The 25567-nt window shown below is 41.2% G+C and overlaps 1 long non-coding RNA gene across 1 annotated transcript in view; it reads left to right on the forward strand.

Moving 5' to 3' along the window:
• LOC115086213 overlaps positions 1-25326 on the forward strand; it is a 70460-nt gene extending 45134 nt beyond the window's left edge. Inside the window, exons 2-3 of the long non-coding RNA XR_003855158.1 lie at positions 4891-4929; positions 24264-25326. This is a non-coding gene — a long non-coding RNA (uncharacterized LOC115086213). The remainder of the gene's footprint in view (positions 1-4890; positions 4930-24263) is intronic.
• The last annotated feature ends 241 nt before the right edge of the window (positions 25327-25567 follow it).

Consider the following 25567-nt stretch of genomic DNA (forward strand, 5'->3'; position numbering starts at 1 on the left):
ATGCATTATGTTACGATGTTGTCGTTTATTTTTTTTTTAAGTTGGGCTATGACCAATTCGATTACATAGTCTTAACATGCACATATATATTGTCGCACCTGTTATATTGTTATACCATATATCATGTCACAACAGTTATATTGTTACAACATATATATTGTCGCACCAGTTATATTGTTATACCAGTTGTTACTCCTCTTGTAATACATTGTTTTACCTGTAAACCAGAGTAAAGGCATCTAGCTAAACTTTGGTATATAAAACACACAAATAATTAAATAATTAAATAAATAATAGTAGTCCCTATTTACAAACTATTTCCCAAACTAAAAAATTCACATTTTTCTTTTTTTTAATGTTTGTTTCATTTGAAATGAAACAAAAATGGGCCCATTTTTCACATTCATTAGACAGGTTAACCTACCCTGTATTCTCAGTGCTATGTTGGGATGCAGGCACAACTGTTTAAGGTGGAATGAGTAGCATCTATTTCACCAGGAATATGATGACCATACAAAACATCTATCTCTCCCAGATGGCAGAGTGACAGCAGCTGGATGAGGCAGGGTCAGACAAAAACTCTAACAGGGATGGATCAGCAGGGTACAGGTTGGCTGTACTGCCCACCCAGATGATGAATTTCAGTCACATCTTGATAAATTTCCTAGAAGAAATAAGAAAGATGATGGAGGACTGACAGCTACAATGGAGCAACAATACAGGGCGAGCCACACCTTGCTTTCTTTCCTAAGACAACTCATTAAGGACTTTCTGATCCTTCAATAATCTCTCCAGTATCAGATAAGTGGAACTCCACTTGTTGCCTTCATCCTGAATAACATTAACTACCAACCATCAAGGGAACTCCCTGATGTGTGGTGATGTGTGGTTGCTATATGTGAGGAAACCACTCTGTGATTCTCTCATTTAATAGCTACCGACTTTATTCTTCAAAGACTTTATTTTAAATATATTTTTTTATTTTTTGTTTCTTTTTATTAAACTATGTACTTCTTGTGCATGTTAAGAATATGTCCTCCCCCTGGCGGTCAGCTCGACTATTTTTAGCTTTCTCGCTTCCTGATTTCAGTACTTATCGGTTCTAGACGAACTCCTGCCGCTTCTTAAAGTTGAAGCCGCCAGCCCGACATTGGCCGTGTTTCAACAACTGCTTGTCTGCTTCAGGGACCATGGAGGAATCTTTTTTACCACCTACCAGTTCCAACTGTGCATGGCTTAATATTTGGGAAGCCAGGCACTAAGGCAGGACTTGAATGAGCTAGCTGCAATAGAGACTGTAGTTCTGGGCAGGAGTCAGCTGGCTGAATTTGAGTCACTGGGGATGAGCTGAAAGCAGCTAATTGTAGTGTTTGTCTAAAGAAACAAAATCTAGCACACACCTGCTTTGTCACAGGCTGAGGCCTGAAAAATATTAAATGGAGCCTAGAAGCAAAACCTGCAGAACAGGGCCTAGCATGGGGTCTGCAGCTGTTTAAGGTGGAATGGGTAGCATCTATTTCACCAGCAATATGATGACCAGACAAAACAATGCATTCATCTATCTCTCCCAGATGGCAGAGTGACAGCAGCTGGATGAGGCAGGGTCAGACAAAAAGTCTAACAGGGATGGATCAGCAGGGTACAAGACCTGAAATGAAGTCTGGAATTAATACAGACTTGCTGCAGTCCATATTACCACTCTTGCGAGGTCTGCTGGTCTCAACTTGATGTCAGGGCTTTGTGCCAGTGTTAGGGGTAACTCCGAGGACAGGAGCAATGCTGGACTCGGAGATAGTGGGCTTCTGCAGATGGGGGCTATGAAGGAGCAGATATTCTCCCTAATTACTACCTCCCCCTCAGGTGGGCCTTCAGGTTCTGGTGGCTGATAGTTCAACGGAGATGCTGGCAGGGGAACTGAGGAAAATAATTCTTACTGCTGAGCCCCTAAAGCAGCCTTCCCTTTGAGACAAAAGAATAAGTAAATATGAGAAAGCTTATCTTTATTTGATAGGTCTTTTACAAACACATGAAGGGAGAAAGACCTAAGTGGTCATTCTGCCTAATGACAAACCTTCAAAGCTTTTTTTTTATAGGTTTTTACAGACCATTGTAATGAATAGCAAGTCTTTAGCAGACACGTACATCTCATGTGTTAAAATCATAAACCATACCAGTGAGCAGAAATATCCAAACATCCATCAAATGTAGACCTACAGGCCTAGTCATAACACCAAAAGAGCAGGGGGGTCACATAAGCGAAAAAAAAAGGGTAATTTGTTGCCTAACATGCCTGTGACATCATAGGCAGTCCTACATCTCTGAGCACCTGACACTTTGAATCTGGCTATCTTTTATATTTAAAAAGGACATTATACTTACTAGATAGGAGAGATATTTTATTATAACATCTGCATTAAATGTCACCCATCCCTTGACCTTTAAAAAACACATGCATACCATATACTAAGGGAAAGTAATTTCTAAACCTATCTAATATTTCAATCTCTCTTTATGCGAGTAAACCACAAGCATTTCCTGCAAAATTGCAAAATCATTTGCATAAGCCTTAAGCAAAATATGTTTTTGATGTGGCTTTACACACTGCACAGCATTTCACATATTTTCAGCAATCAAATGTCTTCAGTTTAACCTCTTAGTAGCCCATTTGAGCTCAACAAAATCTCTTAGCAGACAAAGCATAATTCAATCATGTAAACTACACCAGGTCAAGTGAAGCCTGAAAGGCACCTACTAAGGGGCAGGGCCATAGTAAGGATACAAGCATAAGGGTGCCTGCTCATAAGATCAGCAAACAAATAGAAACAAATAAAGGGGCAAGCACACACACAAGACCAGGACTGAATAATGACAAACAAATACACACCACTAGAGGGCCAATAAACTGGCCTAAGCAGGATTTGATTTGCCACCACAGTTCCTGAATCTGCTTCCTCTCCCTTGTCCCTTTGTTTCTTCTAGTATCCCCAGGACAGTGGCAATGATCAATCTACCAATGGATAAACAAAACCAACAGGACTATCAATAAGCGATGTACTCATGAATCAGCTTGAAACACCATAAGAATAAAGGAAAATAATCTGCCTAGATGAATGCATTCCATTAATTGTATATGTGCATGTGTGTTATGGGTTGCATTGCTCATTCTTCCCAACATTATGGATATATTATGAGTGTATTCATCATCCACATCCTTCACTGATCTCTTCTTTAAGTGTTGTCACAGTCACATATGTAGAACACAGATAGACCCTCACTAAATACAGAATAAAGGTGTCATAAAGTATAAATAGAAACAACTGAAATGTATACCACAATAAGTCAGACTCTGTATGCAGTGCAGCAATGGATAAAGAGAAACATCACCATTCCTCATGAAAAACCCTGACTAATAAAAAAAGGAAATATAAAATATCATAATTAGAGTTGCCAACTAGCTCCATATTTTCAGGACAGGTTGATCCAGTCTTGGTTTTACCCCATTGTATGCTGGGACTTATTCTGATTCCCCTATTGCATTCCCTATGAAAAGCAAGACAATAAGTACCTGAATGTAGGTGAATAAAAATAGGACTGGGTCAACTTGTCCTGAAAATCTGGAAAAAACATGTAGCAGCAGTAGTCTACTCCTTGGACCTGTGCAGCATCTACAAAAGTCAAAGGGTTTCAAAATCATGGCCCTGAGGATTCCAGGTGTAAACTGTACCCCTGTGTGCTGAAGACTAGATGTGAATGAGGTTGATATTAATAATGTAGCAAGTTAATAAATAGTATACACACACAAGCAGGCTTACAATTTAATAAATACTTTCTTCTAATAGTATCACTTTAACTCAAATAATATTGACATTGTAAATGGTATAAATTGTCAAATATATTCTTTATTTAAAACAGTAACTTGCTCTAAACTCTATTCATTATATTCTACATTAAGATCAGAGATATATTCATTTCATATTTTAGCATATAGTATTTATTCTTTATCTTTTGATTTTTTAGATAGAATATATAAATTGAACTCTAGAACAGCTATGAGAATTGAATCTACAATCCATTTCACACTATTTATTTTATTTATTTTTGGTTTTTATATACCGGAAGTTCCTGTATAAAATACATATCACTCCGGTTCACAGGTAACTGAAATAACTACCGCCGTGTGGCGGTTTACATGGAACATATCAAACGATTTACATAGAACATATCAAACGATTGCTTTATAATAAGTAGAAAAAACAAACTAAGTTCACCTATGAAACATATAAATAAGGCCAATAATAAATAGTGTAAAATAAACATTGCATTAATGCTATAGGACAGTGGGTTGATTATATCTTGTTCTTAGCTCTCTGGGAATGCTTGAAGGAAGAGCCAAGTCTTGAGTTTCACCTTAAAAGTGGTATGGCATGGCTCGAGGCGGAGGTCTGGAGGTAGTGAGTTCCAGAGTGACGGGCCCGCTGTGGATAAAGCGCGTTTTCTCAGGGAGGATTTTGCGGGTTGGGTGATCAATCTGTTTTGGTATGCCCTTCTCGTCGGCTTTTTAGAAGTGTGTAGTTGGAGCTGGAATGTTAGGTTGAGTGGGGAGATGTTATGTAGGGCCTTATGAATCATCATGCTGGTTTTGAACTGTATCCTGTATTTGATGGGAAGCCAATGGAGGTGCTGGAGGATCGGGGTGATGTGGTCTTTTTTTTTGGCATTGGTGAGAATTCTTGCTGTGGCATTTAAGACCATCTGGAGGGGTCACTAGCAAATGATCAGATAAGTATTGTTATATATTGTTTGTAACTTTAATTCCCAGTTACTAAACATCAGTCATTTCTTCTAAGTTCCTAAGAATTGATTCTTTGTGTTATTATTTTTTCCTTTTAGAAATGATGAAACACAGCAATGGTGAAAAACATCAAGAAGGTAAGTAAGTGTTTTCGAGTCTCTTTAGCACAGCTGACCAATGTGGCTAGCTACTTCCCCCCATTCGCTCTCTCTCTCTGAAACTCTCTCCTCCTGGCATAATCAACACAGCTTCAACATGGTGCCACAAGTCAGGTGCTAATATTGGGGCCGATTTTAAATTTTACACGCACGGAATACATTTGTATGTGTACGCGCTACCCGGCGCGCAGAAATGTACATCTGATTTTATAACACGCGCTTGTTATAAAACCCAAGGTCAACACACACAGGGGGGTGCACACTTGTGCACATAAGTTACGTCTGCCCGAGGCAGGCGTAACTTGTGCGTGCCGGCCAGCTGCCGGTGCGCCATCCCCCGGCATAGGCCGCTGTAATGGAGGACTCGGGACCACCCTGGGACCGTCCATGGACCGCCACCACGCCCCCGGCCCCACCCCCAGACCACCACCACGTCCCCGGTCCCACCCCTGGCCCACCCATTTTTGAAAGCCCTGGGACATATGTGCGTCCTGGGGCTTGCGCATGCTGCCAAGCCTATGCAAAATAGGCTTGGCGTGCGCAGGGTTAGGTTTTCGGGGGTTATGCGTGTATCTTCCACGCGTAACCCTTTGAAAATCTACCCCTCTGTGTCTCATTCACTCACTGAGTCCTTAACAGTTGTGAAGGATGGCAGGAGCAACTGCCTGTTAGTGCTCTCTTTTGACTGGCCTCTCCTTCTCCTTATCCTGCCGTTCTGGGCCAATTATGGGAGGGGAAAGATTGGCAGTGGCAGAGACTTGAAGCTGTGCTTCCTGCACCCAGATCTCCCTTTCTTTGATGGTATCGCTTTTTTTTTTTTCTTTTTGCATCTCAGTGTGATAATGGCTTTCTTCTTCTTTTGCTGCTGGGCTGGGGTTCACAGGGAATGGGATAGTACTGTCTTTCACAGCGGCTCTCTCTTTTCCTCTTTTGGCATGATTGTGGCACTCAAGCCCTTCCCTCCTGTGTCCTGATCCTTGCCTCTGTGACACTCTCAACCAACTCTTCTGGGCTTGCAGACTCCCAGTAACATCGTGGCTCCCTTCTGCTCTACACTATCTTCCTACATTGGGGTGCATCTCTCTTTTCTTTGGTCTTTCATCATTATCTGCTTCAGTGCTTTCCTGCTTGTTGTTGATCCATCGGGTTTTCTCCACGGCCGTTTGGACCTGCATTCAATCTATCACTGTGGTCCCACATCTTCTTACTTGCTGCATCAATGGTAATAGCAAAAGATGGTCAGGTCTGCTGCAGCTCCATGGTGTCTCTGAGTCTCATCCCACATCTCTTAGGTCAGCACTGTCTTCCATTCTTCAGCATCTCCATTGGGCTTAGCTGTGGCAGGGCTGGTCACAGGGAGGGAAGATCGCCGCAATGACCTGATGCCATCATTCAGTCCCAGCTTCTTCCTGACTCTTCTTGCTTCTGTGGTCTCCTGTTGCTGTTGCTGCTGCTTTCATGGGTCTCCAGCCTCCTACAGTCTCCTGCAATCATGTAGGGAGCTGTTATGGCCACTATGTCTCTGCTGTCACTGTCTCTGGCTCATCTGCTCTGGGCCTCATCATCTCCAGCCTTTTCTGGACCTTTAGCATCTCAGGCTTCAGGTAAGCTTATTATAATTTTTTTTGAGCCCCTTTACACAGGCTGTGAACCTGTTGTGGAGCTGTAGAGTATCTGGCATTCCTAGGGAAGTCAGATATGCTCCCGCAGCATCTTGTTTAAACTAGCATTGGGTGTTCCCTAGATTTGCAACTATCACTAGAGATTCCAAGAAAGCACACAGTGCTGGTCCAACAGCTCCCTTGGTTCCTGCACTGTGGAAGCACTACCCATTTTGTCTGTTATTTGTGACATGTAATCTTGTCTCAATTTTAGTGTATTCCAGTGTCCTGCCTTGTATCCTTGCTCTTATGTTCCTTGTATTTTATGTTATAATATTCCTGCATATAAACCAGTCTCCACTGTCCTTCACCAACCTTACCTCTCCAGGTCTATGCCTTCTTTTCAAGGGTGGCCCTTGAGTCTTGAGCTCAGATATCTCCTAACAGCATGTCTCACAAAGGGATGCTCTCGCTCTCTCACACACACACATACAAGTCCTCACTTGCAAGCTCACACACCCACCCACACACACATATACTCCATCTCTCTCTCTCTCTCTTTCATGCTGTTGTTCTCACATATGCACACATACACATGCTCATCCTCTCTCTCACACATGCCCTCTCACATGTATTTCTCTTACACATACAAATACTCACTCTCACTCTTTCTCTATCCAGAATGTGCAGGGTCAGGCAAGAGTAGCCTTCTCTCTTAGGTGAATGCCTGGCTGATGTTTCAGCCTCATCATTGGATCATGCCCTGCTAACTCAGCTTCCATTTTTTAGCCCCACAGCTGGCCACTACATCAGCATCTTCTTCTGCATGGGCCCTGCTGACTCAGCCAGTTCTTCAGCCTTGAGGCCTGTCACTACATCAGCCTCTTAAGTTCAGAATAGACTCAGGGACCACAGCAGCATCCTCTTTTTGACCATGCCTCTGTACCAACCCTTTCTTAAATTTGGTGCAGGCCTGGCTGATTCAGTAGACTTCTGTTGTTCTCAGTAGGGACTCAATGGAGCACAAGTGGTGAGTGATTGAAAAACAATTTGGAGCAGTGGCGGCTGAGACTCAGGGTACTGAATGTTGGACTTGGAGCATGGGCCCCATATGCTCGTTGCTAACAATGCTCCCAATAGCACCAATGATGTGTCTCCAAGGGCTGAGCCCAGGAGGGAAGGGTTAGGATGGCTATTGTAGTTATTCATCCAATCATCAGGAAAGTAGATAGCTGGATGGCTGGTCAGTGTGCGGAGCACCTGGTAACTTGCCTGCCTGGTATAAAATTAGGAGTCCTCACATACCACCTAGATTTCATTTTAGGGAGTTGATATGTGTGCCTGAGCTTGAGACCAACATGGAGATGGCAAATGACCCAGAATCATCTGCTTTCTTAGTCTTTCTGGCTATGTTAACTTTAAATGCCTTACTGAGCCTGACCTGGAGGAATTCCAAGGACACCTGGACAGCAGTTGAAGCTGGTGACAAATTGTGATGCCTAATTATAGGGTCACAAGAGCAGAAGGAAACAGTCAGAACCTCAGGCTAGAATGTCGATTACAGGAGCATCTTTAAACACAGCACAGAGCGTAACATATAACGATTTCCCTGAGCAGCAAGATTTTAACAGAACAAAGGATTATCTAAAGAATGATAGTAAATGGGCCCCAACTTGGAGAACTGGTCAGGGTCATTTAGTGATAATTTATCATGCTATTGACATGACAACCTATGTAACTGATACTCCAGGTGTTCATGCAACTTAAGAATTTCCGACCTAGTACTGGATTGTATTTACCTATAAAAGAAGGATCGGTTCATGTATACAGACGAGATGCTGGTTGGTCAGTTTTTCAGAGAAATGGCATCCAGCATCTCCCAAGAATACTTATATTGCTCAATAAAAAATTATACTTTCTATAAAATCTAAGTATTGGTATTCTTGTACCCATGGAGAAGCGCCATAAGAGTGTTTGGCACATAACAGGGCGATGTCACATGGTGCCCTATTTCAAGCCCATGATGACACAGGATGGGTGCACAAAGGAACGTGACTAAAGAGCATGCTCCTTTGTGCATAATTTGTGTGTAGTTTGGGTGGGACATAGAACCTGCAACATCTACATTGATTGTATAATCTGTCTCTGGCTGTGTTTTATTTGGGTGAGATAGTTATATCAATTCATAGGTTTATTTATTTATTTATTTTTCATTTCTCCTTCTTGTAGAACCTGGTATCAGGTTTGTTTGTTTTTTGGCAAGCTATAGCTGCTTTTTATTTTGTTGGGTTGGATGTTTCTACAGAAGGTATTATTTCTGTTATTACTGGTCAAAGTTGATATGGCCAGTTGGATTCTAATGCTGGCAACATTATCAGCATTTTATGTGATTCACTTTTATCTCAGTCTAAAATATGTTCTGACCATCTTTCTTTACTACTAGTGAATGGCCAGGCAATTCATAAAATGATACCAGTGTTTATTAATCTTCTGAAGGATAAAACTCCAGATGCACTATGTGTCACTGAATCATGGCTGCTACATAGTGATATAGTTTAACTAAACCAACTCAGCATTGCTGATTATATTGTTTTATATAAACCTTGAGAAAAGATGGTAGGGAGTCTACTGGTTATTGCTCGATCTTCCTTTCAGCTGCCTTTTGAAGACACTTCTCCGCTGGAGCTTCTCTTTATGGTGTTTCCCTCTGAATTTGGGGCCTTTATTTAGTTTATTCTCCTCTTGGCTGTATGGCTTCTAATTTGTCTGTCTTCATTGATAGCTGTATCTTATCTAAAGCAGAAGTTAGTAATGCTACATTTTGGGGAATTTCATCCTTTAGGTTGATGTTGGTCCTTCTTTGGTCATTTGTAGAGAATTTTTGTCTATCATGCAGTCATTTAGATGGTCTCATTTGGTTCATGTACCAACACACAAGCAAGGGCATACTCTGAATTTAATCTTCATTCATAGTAATTGTCTATCTGCCAATTTTAGTTCTATCTCATGTACTGATGTACCTTGTTCAATTGATTGCTCGATCCAATGACCTGCTTTTTCAATCCACAAAGCTGTTGACCTTCATATGTTTCTGAAAAGGCTACAGATTGATTCTGAGCAGCTATGCTCTCAATGGCTTCCTGATTTGGCTATTGTTGCAATTAATGATGTCAATGGTCTGGTGGATGTGTGGCAGAAGTCTTTGCATTCAGCCCTGGACTCTCTTGTTTTGGCTAAGCCATTTCTTGTCTGGCATCAGAGAACTGCTTTTTATGATATACTTCAGCACTTAGGAATTTAAAGCACAGTCTTCAAGCTGCTGAATGCCACTGATGCAGGAATAAATTGGAGGACAATTTTGTTATCTACCACTCTAAGCTGAAAGCCTATAAGGAGGCAATTGACCAGGCAAAACATTATTGATTTCTTCAGCAATTTCCCATCCTCATGACTTGTTCAGGATTGTTGATTTACTAATAGTGCCTCCAGCTCATAATTCTCTTTACCTCACAAGCTTTATGTGATTCATTTGCAACATTTTTTTCGAATAAGACAACTTTGGCAGATAAATCTTTCTCACTAGATTTGGTTAGGTAATCTTTTTTTTTTTACATCTAGCTTCTCATGCATGGCAAGAGTTTTTACCTCAACAAATAAGATGAAAGACAATTTTTGTGTTTTTAATTCTTGTTCCTCTGCTCTGATAAAAGTATTATGTGCTGAGGTTAGTCCATTTGTTTCAAATCTTATCAATGCTTTGTTTTCTGAAGGCTTAGTGCCATCACCACTAAAAGCAGTTACAGTTTGTACACTAATCAAGAAAACAAATTTGGATTCTTCAGAATTATTCAATTATTAATTTATCCCATTTTGACTTTGTCGCTGATGTCCAAGAATATTGATAAAATACTTCTTGGTCAAATGCAAGATTATCTGGAGGATAATATTTTTTTAGATTGTGCCCAATTTGGTTTCCAGGTACTTCATAGCATAGAATCTTTGTTGCTTTCTAGTTTCAATAGTAATCATCTGGGTTTTGATTCTGGTGTTAAATATATTCTGGATTTGCTGGATATGTCATCAGCTTTCAACACCCTTAATCATATGATCTTGCTTCTGCTGATGGCATCTTTTCTAATATACTTTCCTGGTTCTCTTCTTTTCTTTTGGATCCTTTTTTCAAATGATGGTGGGTAATACATCCTCTGCTTTATATCTCCTGTCTACAAGCCCTCACTGTTGTGTTCCGTAGCCGTGGATGGACGCGGCCACAGCCCCCTACCTGACCCAAGGCAGCAGGCTGCCACAGGCAGCATCGAGGAAGCCGCGGGAGACTGGGATCTGTCGTTCCCACTCGCCGGCGCAGGTCCCCGCGATGGCTGCCGGGTTGGGAGCCGTTCCTGCTCCTCCCTCACGGCGTCAGGCAGCTCTCCTCTGCAGCCAGGAATCCAAGATGGCCACCGCCATCTTAAGTGCAAGGCCGCACCTCCTTTCTGAATTTAAAGGGACCTCATCCCTCTAATTGCCTACACCTGTTTCCTATGAACCAGACCAGGGGAAGTATTTAAGGAGACTTCCTCTGCTCATTCCTTGACTTGGCAACTTCCTTGCTCAAGTCTGCTTGCTTCGGTGAGTTTTCTAGTGCATCAGATCCTTGCTTCCTGGTTCCCGTTTCTTCTCAGTGATTCCTTGGTATCTGACTTCAGATTGGCAAGCGGTGATTTCTAGTGTCTGACTTCGGATTGGCAAGCGGTGATTCTTGGTGTGTGACTTCGGACTGGCAAGCGGTGATCCTTCGGTGTGTGACCTCGGACTGGTAAGCGACGACCCTCTGGCACTCGACCTTGGACTTCTTCTGGACCATCGTCTCAAAGGGCCCACCTAAGTCCCAGCAGCCCGGGTCCCTACGGGCTCCTCCCGGGGGGACCGCGGGCTTCCAGTGGCGAAGCTCCAGTTGGCCCTTGCACCAATCTCATGACTCCTCAACCTTTCAAAGGTCTACCTAAGTCCCAGCGGCCCGGGTCCCTATGGGCTCCTCCTGGGGGGACCATGGGCTTCCAGTGGTGAAGACCCAGTTGGATTCTCCGATGTCTCGACTCTTGCTTTCTCCATGGTTGCCTCAGTCTTCAGTGTCAAGAGTCAGCCGGTTACATCTTCTGTTGTGCCTCGCCACCCGACGGGGGAACCTAAGGACCCACTTCCTAAGGTATTCCATCCTCCCGTCGGCCCAAGGGTTCACAAGCCTGATCATAACACTCACCAGGGCTCCTCACTTTCACCCACCTTGTTTAATATTTATCTGGCTCCCTTATATTCAGTTGGATGTTTCTTATAAGTTTTTTCCAGATGATATCCAATTTTTTTCCAGCTTCTTTTACATTTGATTCTGCATTGAACAAACTTTCAGTCTGCTTGCACAGGATTAATAAATGACTGTTCTGTAACATGTTTGCCCTTAATGTTAAAAAATAAATGGAAATAGTGTTTCTTTCTAGATTAGAATTTGTTGTGATTCTGCTCGTGGCAGGGCCGCAAACAGGCTCTTACCTTCGCGGCACGGAGGCCTTCCTGAAGCCTTGTTCCCGCGGCGTGGAGGTCATGCTGTTGCTCCTACCATTGTGGCTGGAGCTGCTGATGTCATTGCCTTGCAGCCTAGAGGCCGCCGCTGACGTCCGTCCCTCCATGCCCTGGAGGCCGCCATCCCCAGACTCTCTTGCAGCATGGGGCCGCTCCCGGAGGCCTCTCTGTGGCTGGACGCCATTCCCTGAGGCCGAACTTCCTCCTGCATCTTCAACGTTTGCAGGGCCACTGTCCAGGGTCCTGCAGTCCTCCTCTCCAGCTTCCTCCTTAGGCGCGGGCCCGTGCCTTCTTCTGGGATTTAAAGGGCCAGTGAGGAAGAGGCCCTCCTGACTCCGCCTGCTGATGTCATCCAGGTGTTGCCTCCTTAGCCCTACAAAAGGGCTCCTCCATCACTTCCAACTTGCCTTCACAAGGAGCAAGTTCTCTCCAGGACTTCCTGTCTTCGATCCAGCTTGGCATCTGCTTGGATCCAATTCCATATTCCTGATATCTTAATTTGATGTTCTTTTCCAGTCTTGATGTTCCATTCCAGCCTTGATGTTTCATTCCAGCCTTGATGTCCGTGTTCCAGTTTGTTGTCTCGTCTGGCTCCACTGTCCCATCCTTGCATGGTCCACGACCAGCCCGGCAGGGGTGTGTAGGGTGCTCGGTGGGATTCCAGCAGTTGTCGCCGAGGAACCTCCATGTTTCTGATCTTCTCAGCAGTGCAAGTCTCCGAGACCTTGTTTTAAACCTGAACCTGAATCTGAACCTGAACCTGAATCAGAACCCTGCACCCATTCTTGGTTCGCAGCTCCTTGCACTTGCTCCTCTCCACAAATGAACTCTTGTGTATGCCTGTCCGTGGCGTGGTCCATGCCAGGCCTTAACTGGCTGTGGAGGGTGTGCTCGGCGCAGGTCCCTGAGAGTCTTCATCTCTTCTGTGTCAAGTTCTCGTCCCTTCTGATCTTCAGTGTCAAGTCCTTGTCTCATCCAATCTTCAGTTACAGTCCTCGTCTCATCTGATCTTCAGTGTCAAGTCCTCATCTTTCTGATCTTCAGTTACATGTTCTTGTCTCTTTGGATCTTCAATGACAAGTCCTTCTCATCTCCTGAGTCCTTCCCAGACTTGGACTTGTCTCAGCGCAGGGGCACACACCACTTGACCTGCACTGAGGAGCCCCTCCTAGTGCAACAGAAGTGGCCAATTTTCCTGAGTAGATCCTGTTTGATGGACATATAACAATTCATTCTAAGACTTGTGATTTGGGGGTTGTGGTTGATTCTTCTCTTTCTCTGTGACCCCATATCAATGTTTTAGTTCCAGCATCCTACTACACATTGTAATTGTTATGGTTTTTAAAGCCTTTTCTACATTATTTGGATTTTCATACTGTGACCCAATCTTCTATTTTGGCCTCTTTGAATTATTGTAATAGTTTATGTTTGGGGCTTCCTGATTCTCATCTACAGGCACTTCAACTTACTCAAAATTCTACCAAGCATCTTATTTATTTATCATATTTTTGGTTCTGCAATTGTGATCACATTTCTTCTGTTTTAGTTAGCTTTCATTGGTTTTGTATTGTTTGGTGGGAGAAATTTTAAGTACCTTAACTGATGTTTAAGGCTCTTCATATCCTGGTACCTAGGTACATTGTTTCTTCCATACATTGGTATTGTCTCAGCCACTGCCTTAAGTCATCTACGGACCTCCGCTGCTGCCGCTGCTGCTGCCGCCGTGATCGAGAGGAGAGAGGCCTGCGCGATCGGCGCCCAGACCCGTCGGGGTAAGGCCATTCAATTCTCCCTTGCCCCCGGCGAATCCGGCCACCGATCACGCTGCCCACACCAAACAAACACGACGTCAGCCCTAAGTCCCGCCTACTTACCTGATCTCGGCCTATCAGGCGCTGAGAGGGACGTTTAAATTCACTGCTCCCCAGGCGCCACGCGCCTGCGTCGCGCACCAAAGGAGCGCGACAAAGGGGCTGGCCCCTTTGTGCGCCCCTTCATGCAGCCCCCGAGTAAAGCCTACTTCTTACAGTCTTGACCCAAAATCCTCACCTACTGAATATCATCAGGTCTACTATTTCATCTCCGTTCTTCAGTGGCTCTCTATATCTGACCACGCTGCTATCAAATACTTCCTGCTCGTCTAGAGACTTTTAAAGTCTGGGCCCTCCAGCAATAAAAGAGCTTGCACCTGCGTCTCGCCCATTCATTCAGTTCCATTAAAAAAAAAAAAAAAAACCCTCCATTTTGCTAAACTCAAGATTCCTACAGAATTGTCTGTCACTATGCACCAATCAGAAATGTTTTCTCGCCACATTCCTACTATCAAACACTTCAACGCGAATCATAAACCGGCTAGATTCCTCCGACACTCTCCATTAATCAGAACATTAACTACTATTATGGTAACACCTATCACTCAAGTTAGGACTAATAACCTTCTCTATCCTTCTATTAAATACACAATCTCTTCTAAAAAAGATCACCCTACTAAACGATATCCTCACAGATGAAAAGCCAGACATATGTGCGATCACTGAATCATGGCTAAAAGACACCGACACAGCCATAATAAATCAACTACCCACTGACACATACAATGTTTTTTCCATTCCAAGGAACAAAAAGTAAGGTGGAGGTATTCTCCTGGCTGCCAAAAAGAAATTTAACCTTACAGTTCAAACTACCTCCCCTTCCTCCAAAATGGAGACTGGCCTTTTCAAATCTAAGGATTTTCAAATTTGCCTGATCTACTCCCCCCCCCAGAATACTTGAAAATAACCCATCTATACTAACAGAATTTATTATCAAAAACTTGGATATTCACCTCCCAACAATTATACTCGGGGATTTGAATCTAAACTTTGATCGCATCCCTCTATCCCCATCCTGTGAAGCATTATTGACCTCTCTTAATGCTCTGGGCTTTCAACAAGCTGTGACTAACCCGATTCATAAAGCCCTTGATGTCATTTTTACTAACTCTCATATTGAAACAAAACCTCCCCTCTGCACTCCTATTCCTTGGTCGGACCATTTTCGGATTGACACCTGCTGTACAATAAAGCACTTACCAACTAATGTTCACAGCAAAAAAACTATCTACTTCCGAAAACAAGGTCAAACAGATGAAATTAATAATGTGATTTCAGAAGATCTCAAAAACTTAGATCTCACAGACGCTGAAACAGCTACATCTTCTTGGTTTAAAATTACTAGTAACATAGCAGAGAATCTCTGTCCCATTCAATCCAAAGAAATCTATTCTGAAAAAATAATAAGGAAAAAACCTTGGTATACTACCGATCTTAAAGCTATGAAAATGGAGCTACGTAAGACAGAAAAAGAATGGTGCAGAAACCAAAATTCTACGACATTATTAAAATTCAAATCATTGCTACACAAATATCGCCAAACCACCGATAAAACAAAAAAAGATTTCTATGCTGCCAGAATTCACCAATATCAATTCAACCCTCAAGCACTCTTCCAATATATCAAAAGCCTTGTTACTGCTCCAGCTCACAACAGTCCAAACAACAACGATGATTCAAAATGTGAGGAACTAGCTACATTCTTTTATAACAAAATACATTCTATTTTAACGCGATTCAAATCATTTCCTGCTCCTTCACACACCAACCAAACTACATCTACCACTCAAGTTAAATTTGAAACAAAGCTACCTAATCTTGAGATCACTACTGGTATTGAAGATGAGTCAATTCTAAAGAAAATGAAACCAGCTTTCCACCCTACAGACATCTTACCCACTAAGACTCTTCTTTCAATATGTTCTACAATAGCAAAACCTATTGCAAAGATTCTTAACAAATCCATCACCACAGGCATAGTTCCTTCTATATTTAAGCATGCTATCATAACTCCAATGATAAAAAAATCTAACCTAGATTCATCTGATCCAGCAAACTTTCGACCAGTATCAAACCTACCCTTCCTTTCAAAAATTATGGAAAGAGTCATCAACAAACAAATAACTGATTATTTAGATGATCATCAAATACTCTTCCCATCCCAGTATGGATTTAGAAAGTACCATAGCACGGAAACGCTTTTGATATCACTTTCTGAGGTGCTACTAAAAGCTTTAGATGCTGGCAAATCATACCTCATCGCCCTTCTTGATATATCAGCTGCTTTTGACACGGTAAACCACAACACCCTGATTATCAGCCTCTCTGAAATAGGTATCTCTGGATCGGCATTACTATGGTTTCAGTCATTCCTGAGCAACAGAACATACAGCGTTAGATGTGGACGAAGTGAATCCAAGCCAAGAAACCTCTCTCAAGGAGTCCCCCAAGGATCATCTCTATCCTCCACATTATTCAATGTTTACATTACACCTCTATGCCGGTTACTTTCAAAATTGGGTCTTCAACACTTCATCTACGCAGATGATGTTCAAATACTCATACCTATTACCAGCACAATCACTAATGCCCTGAGTACTTGGAAGGCAGCTTTATTAGAAATTAAAACAATCCTCACAGACAACCAATTGGCTATCAATACCAATAAAACTGAGCTTATCATAATTTCACCTCCAAAAAATACAACACTGAGCAACTCTGGTATTTCACAAGACAACTCCACTATTTCACAGCATGTACGCAGCCTTGGTATCATCATTGACAGCAATCTCACGTTTAAAAAATTCATCGTGGATACGGTCAAAAATGGTTTCTTTAAGCTACACACGCTTAAACGTATTAAATCTCTTTTATACCAATATGACTTCCGCACAGTCTTACAAGCAACTATTTTATCTAAGATTGATTACTGCAATGCTCTGCTACTGGGTCTTCCTAAAGCCACCATTCAACCTTTGCAAATGTTGCAAAATGCAGCTGCCCGCATTATCACCGACACAAGCCGCCATGATCACATCACCCCAGCACTTCAGTCTTTGCACTGGCTACCCGTGGCTTCTAGGATAATTTATAAATCTATGACGCTGATACATAAAGCCATTCAAAATAGAGATATGCTCTGGTTCACAGATCAACTACAATTCAAAACTTCTTCCCGCCCAACGAGATTCCAGAATTTAGCAAAACAAAAGATTCCAGCATCCAATCTGACTAAACTCTCTAGTACAAAAGAACGATCTTTCATTATTGCCGGATCAACAATATGGAACACCATGCCCTCTGAATTACGCCAGGAACTTTGTCACAAAAAATTTAAACAAAACCTTAAAACCTGGTTATTTAAAAAAGCCTACTATTAATTAACTAAATCTTCTACTACTCTTCCTAATTTCCACAGTCTCTCATTTATTGTTTATATTCTATTAATACAAAGTTATACATGGTATTGTATTTGTTTAGTTACTAAGTTATATTGTAAAGTGCAATGCTGAATTACTGTTTGAATGTAAACCGAGGTGATGTTACTTACGTACTCCGGTATAAAAAAAATCTATAAATAAATAAATAAATAAATCTTCTCAGCATCTGCTAGAGGTTGCATCCCTTTCTGAAGCTTGATTAGTGGCATCTCACCAGCATGTTTTTAGTATTGTTGGAACAGAATTTTGGAATAGCCTGCCAGCAGATATCAGATCAGAGGGTGTTCTTCTTTGGTTTAGGAAGTTTTTAAAGTCCAATTTCTTTTCCCTAACCTTTCCTGATTGAGATTTGTCTCTTTTTGCTACTTGTTATGGTTGCTATCAATGCAGATTTTGCTGTGTTTAGCAGATTGTTTTTTCATGTTTCTTCTTTTTATGTTTTACGTTTAAATGTATGATGTTTATGTTGCATTATTGTTTTTACAATCACAGTATATTGGTTGTAATCTGCTGAAATAGTGGATCATCAGAATATAAATTGCTCAGATAAATAAATAGATAAATAACATAACTTAAAATAACATTTAAAAAGGAGATAGAGCAGCTTTTAAACTAGATCATGGGAGAAAGCTGGCAATCGCTCAGCAGTGCATGGTTCAAAAGGAGGTATTTTCAAAGCATATTGGCAAACCAAGCAAGTTAGAATGTCCTGATGGAGAAATGATTGTAAACTCTGATAAGCCTAGCTGTATTTAAAGACAGAGATAAAAATGAATCCAAATTGCCTGCATCAACTGATAATAAGCAGGTGTGGGTACATAAAAATAGAAATTTAAATAAACCTACCTCAAAATGTCTGTTTGTGAATTCCTAAAGTCTGAAAATTAAGACTGGGGAGTTAGAATGTGTAGCACAAAAGGAATATATAGACATAAAAGGCATCTCAGAGATCTGTTTTAAAGAGGATAACCAATGACACACTTTGATACCAGCATTTAATTTACATGAACATGACAGGGAAGATAAAATTGGTGGAGAGGGTGGCACTATATGTTAAGGATAGCCTAGAGTCATGCAGCATAAAACTTTTGCAGAAAACAAACTACAGTCTGGAATCCTTATGTATACAAATCAAAAAGAGTAAAAAGGAAGCGTATAGAAATGGGGATATAATAACACCCACCTGGCCAGGATAAAGAAGCAGACTGTAAAATGCTAACAGAGATTGCAGAGATTAGACTGGTATCACAATTCTACCTGCTATTCAGCCCCCCCCCCCCACCCCCACCACCACCAGCAGAGGTCATCATCAAGCCTCTCTCACAGCCGCTCTAGCCACCTCCTCATTGATTACATGATGCTGCAGTTGTAGCCGTACTTAACCCAGCCTGTCCATTTCCTACTTGCCTCTTCATCGAGTCATCTTGGCTCCTTGACCTAGCCATCTATGCTTCCTTGCCTTGTTTTCATGCCTTGTGGCCTACCTAGTCCTCCTGCTTGCCTTATGGCCTACCTCAGTCTTCTGCTTTGCTCTGATCCCTTCAAGGCCTATCTGCCTTACTCTGCACTCTTCCAGGTCTCTCTGCCTTGCTCTGCACCCTTCCAGTCCTACCTGCATGCTCAGTGGCTTCTTTGACCTTCCTGACTAACTTGCAGATTTCAGGACTTATAGGTTTGCCTAGTTCTGGCTTGTGCCCTGATTGGGCCTTCTTATTTATTGTTACCTGTTTTAGACCTGTCCTTGACTTTGTCCAATCCTTGTCTAGTCTTGTCTTGTCTAAGAAGTCCAGTCCTTGTCCTGTCCTATCTAATCCAGTCCTTATGCTAGCAGTTCAGTCTCTGCCTGCCTCTCTTCCAGTCCAGCCTGCCTTTCCTTCAGACCAGTCTACCTTCCTTCCACTTCCAGTCTGATATCCAGTCCTTGTGTGTCTCTAACCCTAGCCTCGACCCTGACTCCAGTCGGTGCCTCCAGCCCTGTCTGTATCCTGCTCCTGTCTGCTCTCATTACAAGCCTTGCTCTCAGCCTGTGCCTGGTTCCAGCTCACATCCAGTGCCTTATTCCAGCTCCAGATAAGTCTTGCTGACCATCAGAACCCAAGAGCTCAACCTGCGGAGGAGTTGACTGGTATAGGCAAAATATGTAGCTGGCCTTGCCACAAAATCTGGCCCTATTCCTGCTGTAGGAAATCTCAGCCCAGCCTGCCTGACACGTGACAACTGGTTAGTAAAATGGATAACAAGTAACAAGAGACTTCAATTGTCCAAATATTGATTGGGTAAAGATCACATCAGGACATGCAAGGGAGGTCAAGTTCCTAGATGCCATCAATGACTGCCTCATGCAGCAGTTGGTTGTGGAGCCAACAAAAGGTGGAACTATATTAGATCTAGTTCTCAGTGGAATGCAGTTCATGGTGTAAGAGATAAAGAATGGTGGCAACAGTGATCATAATGTAATTCAATTTGGCATATTCACTGGAGGGCAAATACTAAGGAAAGCTACTATAGCAGCATTTAATAATATAAAGGGATAAAATGAGTTAATTTGATATAAAAAAACAAAAACTAAACATAGTAATACTCAAGGTTAAAAACTTGCAGGAGTCATGAGCACTGTTTAAAATCACCATCCAGGAAGACTAGATAAAGTATTTCATGCATTCAAAATGGTTGAAGAAAACCAAATGATTGCCAACATGGTTTAATAATGAGGTAAAAGAGGCAATTAAAGCAAAAAGGGCTACTTTCAAAAAATGGAAAGCAGACCTATTTGAGGAAAAGGGAAAGAGCATAAGCATTAGCAAGATAAATGTAAAAAAAAGTAATTAGTCAGGCTAAGATAAAATTTGAAAAGAAACTTGCGATAGAGGTAAACAAGTAGTAAAACCTTTTAAAAATAAAATCAAAGTAAAAAGCCTATGAGGGAGTCAGCTGGGCCATTAGATGACTGAAGGGTAAAAGGGGTGGTGAGGATGGGCAAGGAAATAGCAGACAAACTAAATTAATCCTTTGCTTCTGTCTTTACTGAAGATGATGTAGGGGGTAATACCCACAGTGGAAAAACAATGTAATGGATGACTCTGATCGACTAAATGAAATCATTGTGAAAGTGGAGGGTGTAATAAATCAGACTGACAGACTAAAAAATAAATCCCCAGGATGGGATTATATTTATTCCGGAGTTCTGAAGGACCTAAACATGAAATTGCAGACCTGTTTCTGGTGATTTCCAATCTATCATTAAAAGTAGCCAGAGCACCTGACCTAGTATGCACGTCTTATTTTCTTTTTAGCATTGGAACCCCTGATAGCTCCCATATTCCACTTCATTTTTCATGTACGTAACTGCCTCTGTCTAAACCTAAAAACACAGGAAGAATCATGTGTTTTCTATTTTGCCATCAGCTCTCCATCATTTCCCTTGTTGTCTTTAAGATATGGGCTGAAGCATGGCTCTCACCCATCATCTGCATGTGTGAAGCACATTCCATCTGTACCCTGACATCCCACTAGAATGTGTTACATTCAGAAAATTATTAGAAAGTGCAGTCTCAGAAACCTGATCCTCCAACTTCCCTTTTCTTCACAAAAGAAGGTAAATAATATACCCTAGACATAGTGGGACATGTATTGGAGTCTGTGGTTTAACCTCCATGCTCAAAGTAAATAGTCCAGTAGGAAGAATGCAGACACCACTTAATAATAAGTTCCAAAAAATGGTTACTTGAGAAAACAAGAAAACACCTATGCAAAACAAGAAAGCCTTGTCTCTTTAGAGGTTGCAGCACAGTTGCAGGCTCATCAGAAGGGAAAAACTGAAAGCAGCCAACAGGGAAAGAAAGAGAAACAAGGTGTGTCTTAAGACATCAGCTCAGTCCTCTTGTCCTATCACAAGCAGTAAGTGCTAAACAGAGAAAGAGGGGAAACATTGTAATATTTTCATATTTTACATAACTGTGCATTAGTTCAATACACACAAACATACATAAGAACCTTCCTTCCCTTTTACACTTTTAGGAGTGAATGTTCACAACAACTTGACTGCTCTGGAATCTTTAAAATCTCCAACATATGTCCCCCAAAGTATATTAACAGGTGTAATGCGGGATTTTATAAAACACAATATTTTATCCTTAACCACATTCTCTACATTTTCATTTTCTAGATGTAATTGTATGTTTTCCATGAAGTAAAAGGCTTTCTACTTCATATTCCTTTTCAAGGAAACATCCACTATCTCTAAATATTTATTAATATCAAAACTTTATTTTCAAAGGACTTGAGTTGCTCAAATGAATTCTGTAATTTCAGCTCTGTATCTGTGAAGAGAGCAAAGAGTCTATGGCTGCAGTAGCTTCCCTAAGATCTTCCAAATTAATTACTGGAGGCTTCTGAATAGCAATTTCAACATAATATTACTTCTTGAAGTTGTACCCAAAAGTAATTCAGAAAGATTTTTTTGTTCACTGCCTTTTGATAGATAAATTGTCTGCAGACCTGGGTCTCTTTGATCTTCAGTGTTCTGGAACACAATGTCACTTGTGCTCTGCATAAACACTAGATTCAAATGTCCTTCCTCTTCGGGGCTAACCATCAAGCTTCTGGGACCACAGGTACTGCCAATTCAGCCATAAGCACTGAGAGTGTGTGATCAGCCACCTGCCCCCAACGGGTCCACCAGTAGCATTCAAACCTCACCCTCCATAAGGGTTGGCAGCTGACTTTCTCCTGCCATACCCTACAGCAGAGACTCACCAAGAATTGCTGTTGGAGTTTGGATAACAAATCCATCTGTCAGCTGCTAGAAGACTGGGGACCCAAAGCCTCAAGATACACTCAGAACTTCACTTTATGGTTGACCATGTCAGCCATGTTTTGCATGACCAATAGAGGAAACAGATAGAGCATGGCTTCTAGGATTCCATCATTTTGTTCCTCCATTATGTTATTTCCTACTTTATTTTAGGAAGTGTTATTTATAAAAATAACACATTACACAAATAGTAATTGTAAAATAAAATGGTACATGGTAAAAACAAAACAAATGATTGAAATAGATGAAAAAAATGAATTAACAAAATGAAAATATCAACAAAGCTATATTCTTTCTATACACAACCATTAATCCTAATGCCTAGGCTGAGAATACACACATCTTGAAGCCTCTGTTTGTGGGCCCGGTTTGAGGATACTCATTGAGGACAGATGAAACTGCCAATAAAGATTCATTGTGCTGTAGTCCCAGTACAAGCCAGTTTCAATTGAGCTGGAATAAAAAGAGGAAACTGCTGTGCCAATTAGGAATGAAAGAAAATACTGCTTACAACTAGCTTGAGCATTCTTGATTTTCAGATAAGGATATTATTTAGTTTTAGTGTTGTAACTTTTCCTTCTCTATTATACTTCGTAGGATTTGGAGCCAGTCTAAAACAGAGGGGGGAGAAACTTTTAACCAGAATCTAGTGATTGCCAGTTTTCCTGCCAACAAAAGGAAATCAATGAGAGAAGACACATCTGTCTGTTGGGTTTCATCCATGCATCTGCCCAAAAGAATAAATCCTGCATCCTCACAAATGATAATAACTGTTACATCCATTATTGAAATGCACATTACAGATGAAAGTTATTTTATTACAGGCCAGTCAAAGAAAATGTTTCAAGTAAAAAAAAAGATTTTTTACTTTATTAAATAAAATGTGATAATTATTTTACCAAGTGCATTGTTACTACAAAACTTATAGAACTATGACTTCTGTTCACAAAAATAATGCATTTTATAACAGATTATTATTAAAAAAAAAAAGAAAAAGAAAAGTCTATGTAACCCCAGCTAGTGGCACATAAAATAGAAAGAGTCCTGATGTTGAGTTCTTGTGGTCCTCTTACATCTATGTGGGCTCATAAAACAATGGTTGGATAAACTGGTATACTGGACCTACCTCACAGTCATAAAGGAATACAAATCTCTTGCCAAATAGGAAAACTTAAAATCAATCCTTTTTCCTTCTCTGACCATCAGACTGCCACCTTTCATAAATCTTCTGTCTTCTCTTTGGACCGTCCCTTGACAGAGCAATTAATATCAAACCCATAATCATGGGATTCAATAATCAGGGTCTCACACAATGGCCTTTTGTTCAAACTTATGGCTACTTTTATTTTTCTCAGTTGCCAGCAGTCAAGCAGTTATAAAATACGCAAAAGGATATCACAGGATTTCACAGCAGGGATAACAACAGCAACAAAAATCACCCTTCCTTTTCCATTAGCAGTATATTGAGATCAGTATCTCTTCTCCCATCAAACCATATGCATTAACTATTCTTCAGAAAATGACCTCATCATTACTCACACATACACACTGAGTCCTTCAAGGAGGGGAAATTTAGAAAAAATACAATGGTTGTCCCCAGAGCCAATGGAAGTATTAGGTGGAACAGGTGACTGCCTAGTGTGCCAGAAGTTTGGGGATGGTGGCCTAGTGTTTGCACCAGTAGTGGCCAGTTGGCATGGTGACAAGGCAACTATGCCATGGGGCCAGATGAATGCAGAGCAGGAGCAATAGCTGGATGTAGGAATTGGAGTAAAGCAGCATAGGGGAGGGAGACACAGAGAGAAATGGGAGGTATGTGTGGTGGCGCTCTGCTCTACCTAGGGCACATGAGAGCTAGATAATTTGCATGTGCAATATTTAAAGATAAGGAAGTGACACCGGTACTTGTTTCTCATTTCTTTCAACAGAAGCCAGAGGCTCCTAATGGCTGAAGGATGGCTGGCAAAACTGTCACCACCATTACTATTTCTATTTTTATCTTGATCTACAGTGAGGAACCTGTTCAAAGTGAAAGATGTCTGCAGGTTGACTCCTTCAGGAAACAGATGGTGGAACTCAAAGTGGAAGTGGCAAGACTGATAAGCATCTGGGAAAATGAAGACTGCATCAATGCAATGCCTATCATGATATCAGAAATGGAAAACTCAAGCAGAGGTGCAATTAGATCACAAGATAATAGGGATGTGCAAAAGAAAAAAAATCATTTCAGTTTGTTCATTTATTTTGTATGTCACTTACCTTCATCTGGGTTGTCCCAAACAAAAAATGTGTTTATTCATTTTATTTATTTATTTGTTTACAATTAAAGTCAAAGGGAATAGCATTGCAGCCTATTAAGGTTCCAAACTTGAGGCTTTTTCTTATCAGTTCTAATAAAACAGTGGGCAGAGATCATCAAAAGGTTGAAGGTACTCCAGCACATCAACACTATGGTAAACTGGTAACAAATGCCTCATGAATAGCCTATGGCACCATAAAGGGGCAAATAGATAATAGGGGCAGGAGTTCTCAAAGGCACAATAAGAGGAGCAAACAAACATCAAGAACACCCTGAGGCTTCAAATGAGGGCACCAACAAAAGCAACATGAACCCTCAAAGTCAGAACAAGAGGCAAAGTGATACTAAGAGTGGCATCAACACCCTAAGGTAGCATGAATGGGGAAACAAGCTGAAAAGATGGCAGGAAAATCTCCAAGGCAATGAGCAGCACAAAGAGTGGCATCAATACACCAAGGCATCATGAGAGGTACAAAGCAGACATCCACAGTTGCAAGAACACATCAAGATTCAGAGGTGTAGGCAGAATGACAGCAAAACCCTCAAGATGCACATTCTGCATATGGTGGGAAAAAAGACCCCCGAGGTATAGGATAAGGGATATAGCAGCAAGGCAGAATGACATGGGAGATATCTGCCTTCCTGTTGAAACACCTGCCTCTTGTCAGATTTAGCATAAGGAAATGATCTGTCATCAGTATCATTTTTATGACATTAGCATTTATTATATTCCCTACTTGAATTTGATCTGCTTTTGTACTTTTCTTTTATAAAATTTGCTTTCTGATTAAAACTTTTGTCACATTCAGAACATGAAAATGGACTCTCATCAGTGCTTTTAAACTGATAATTTGTGGAGTCTACTTTATTAAGAAAGTTTTCCCCATATTCTCTACCTGAACACAGTCTCCTTCCTTTGTTGATTTTCTGATGTTGCATTAGTTCTCTCTACCTACTGAAATCTTTACATTATACACATCATGTAAAAGGTCTGTCTTGTGCAACATTTCTGTTGT

The sequence above is a fragment of the Rhinatrema bivittatum genome, chromosome 2 (assembly GCF_901001135.1).
Source record: "Rhinatrema bivittatum chromosome 2, aRhiBiv1.1, whole genome shotgun sequence".
Taxonomy (NCBI): domain Eukaryota; kingdom Metazoa; phylum Chordata; class Amphibia; order Gymnophiona; family Rhinatrematidae; genus Rhinatrema; species Rhinatrema bivittatum.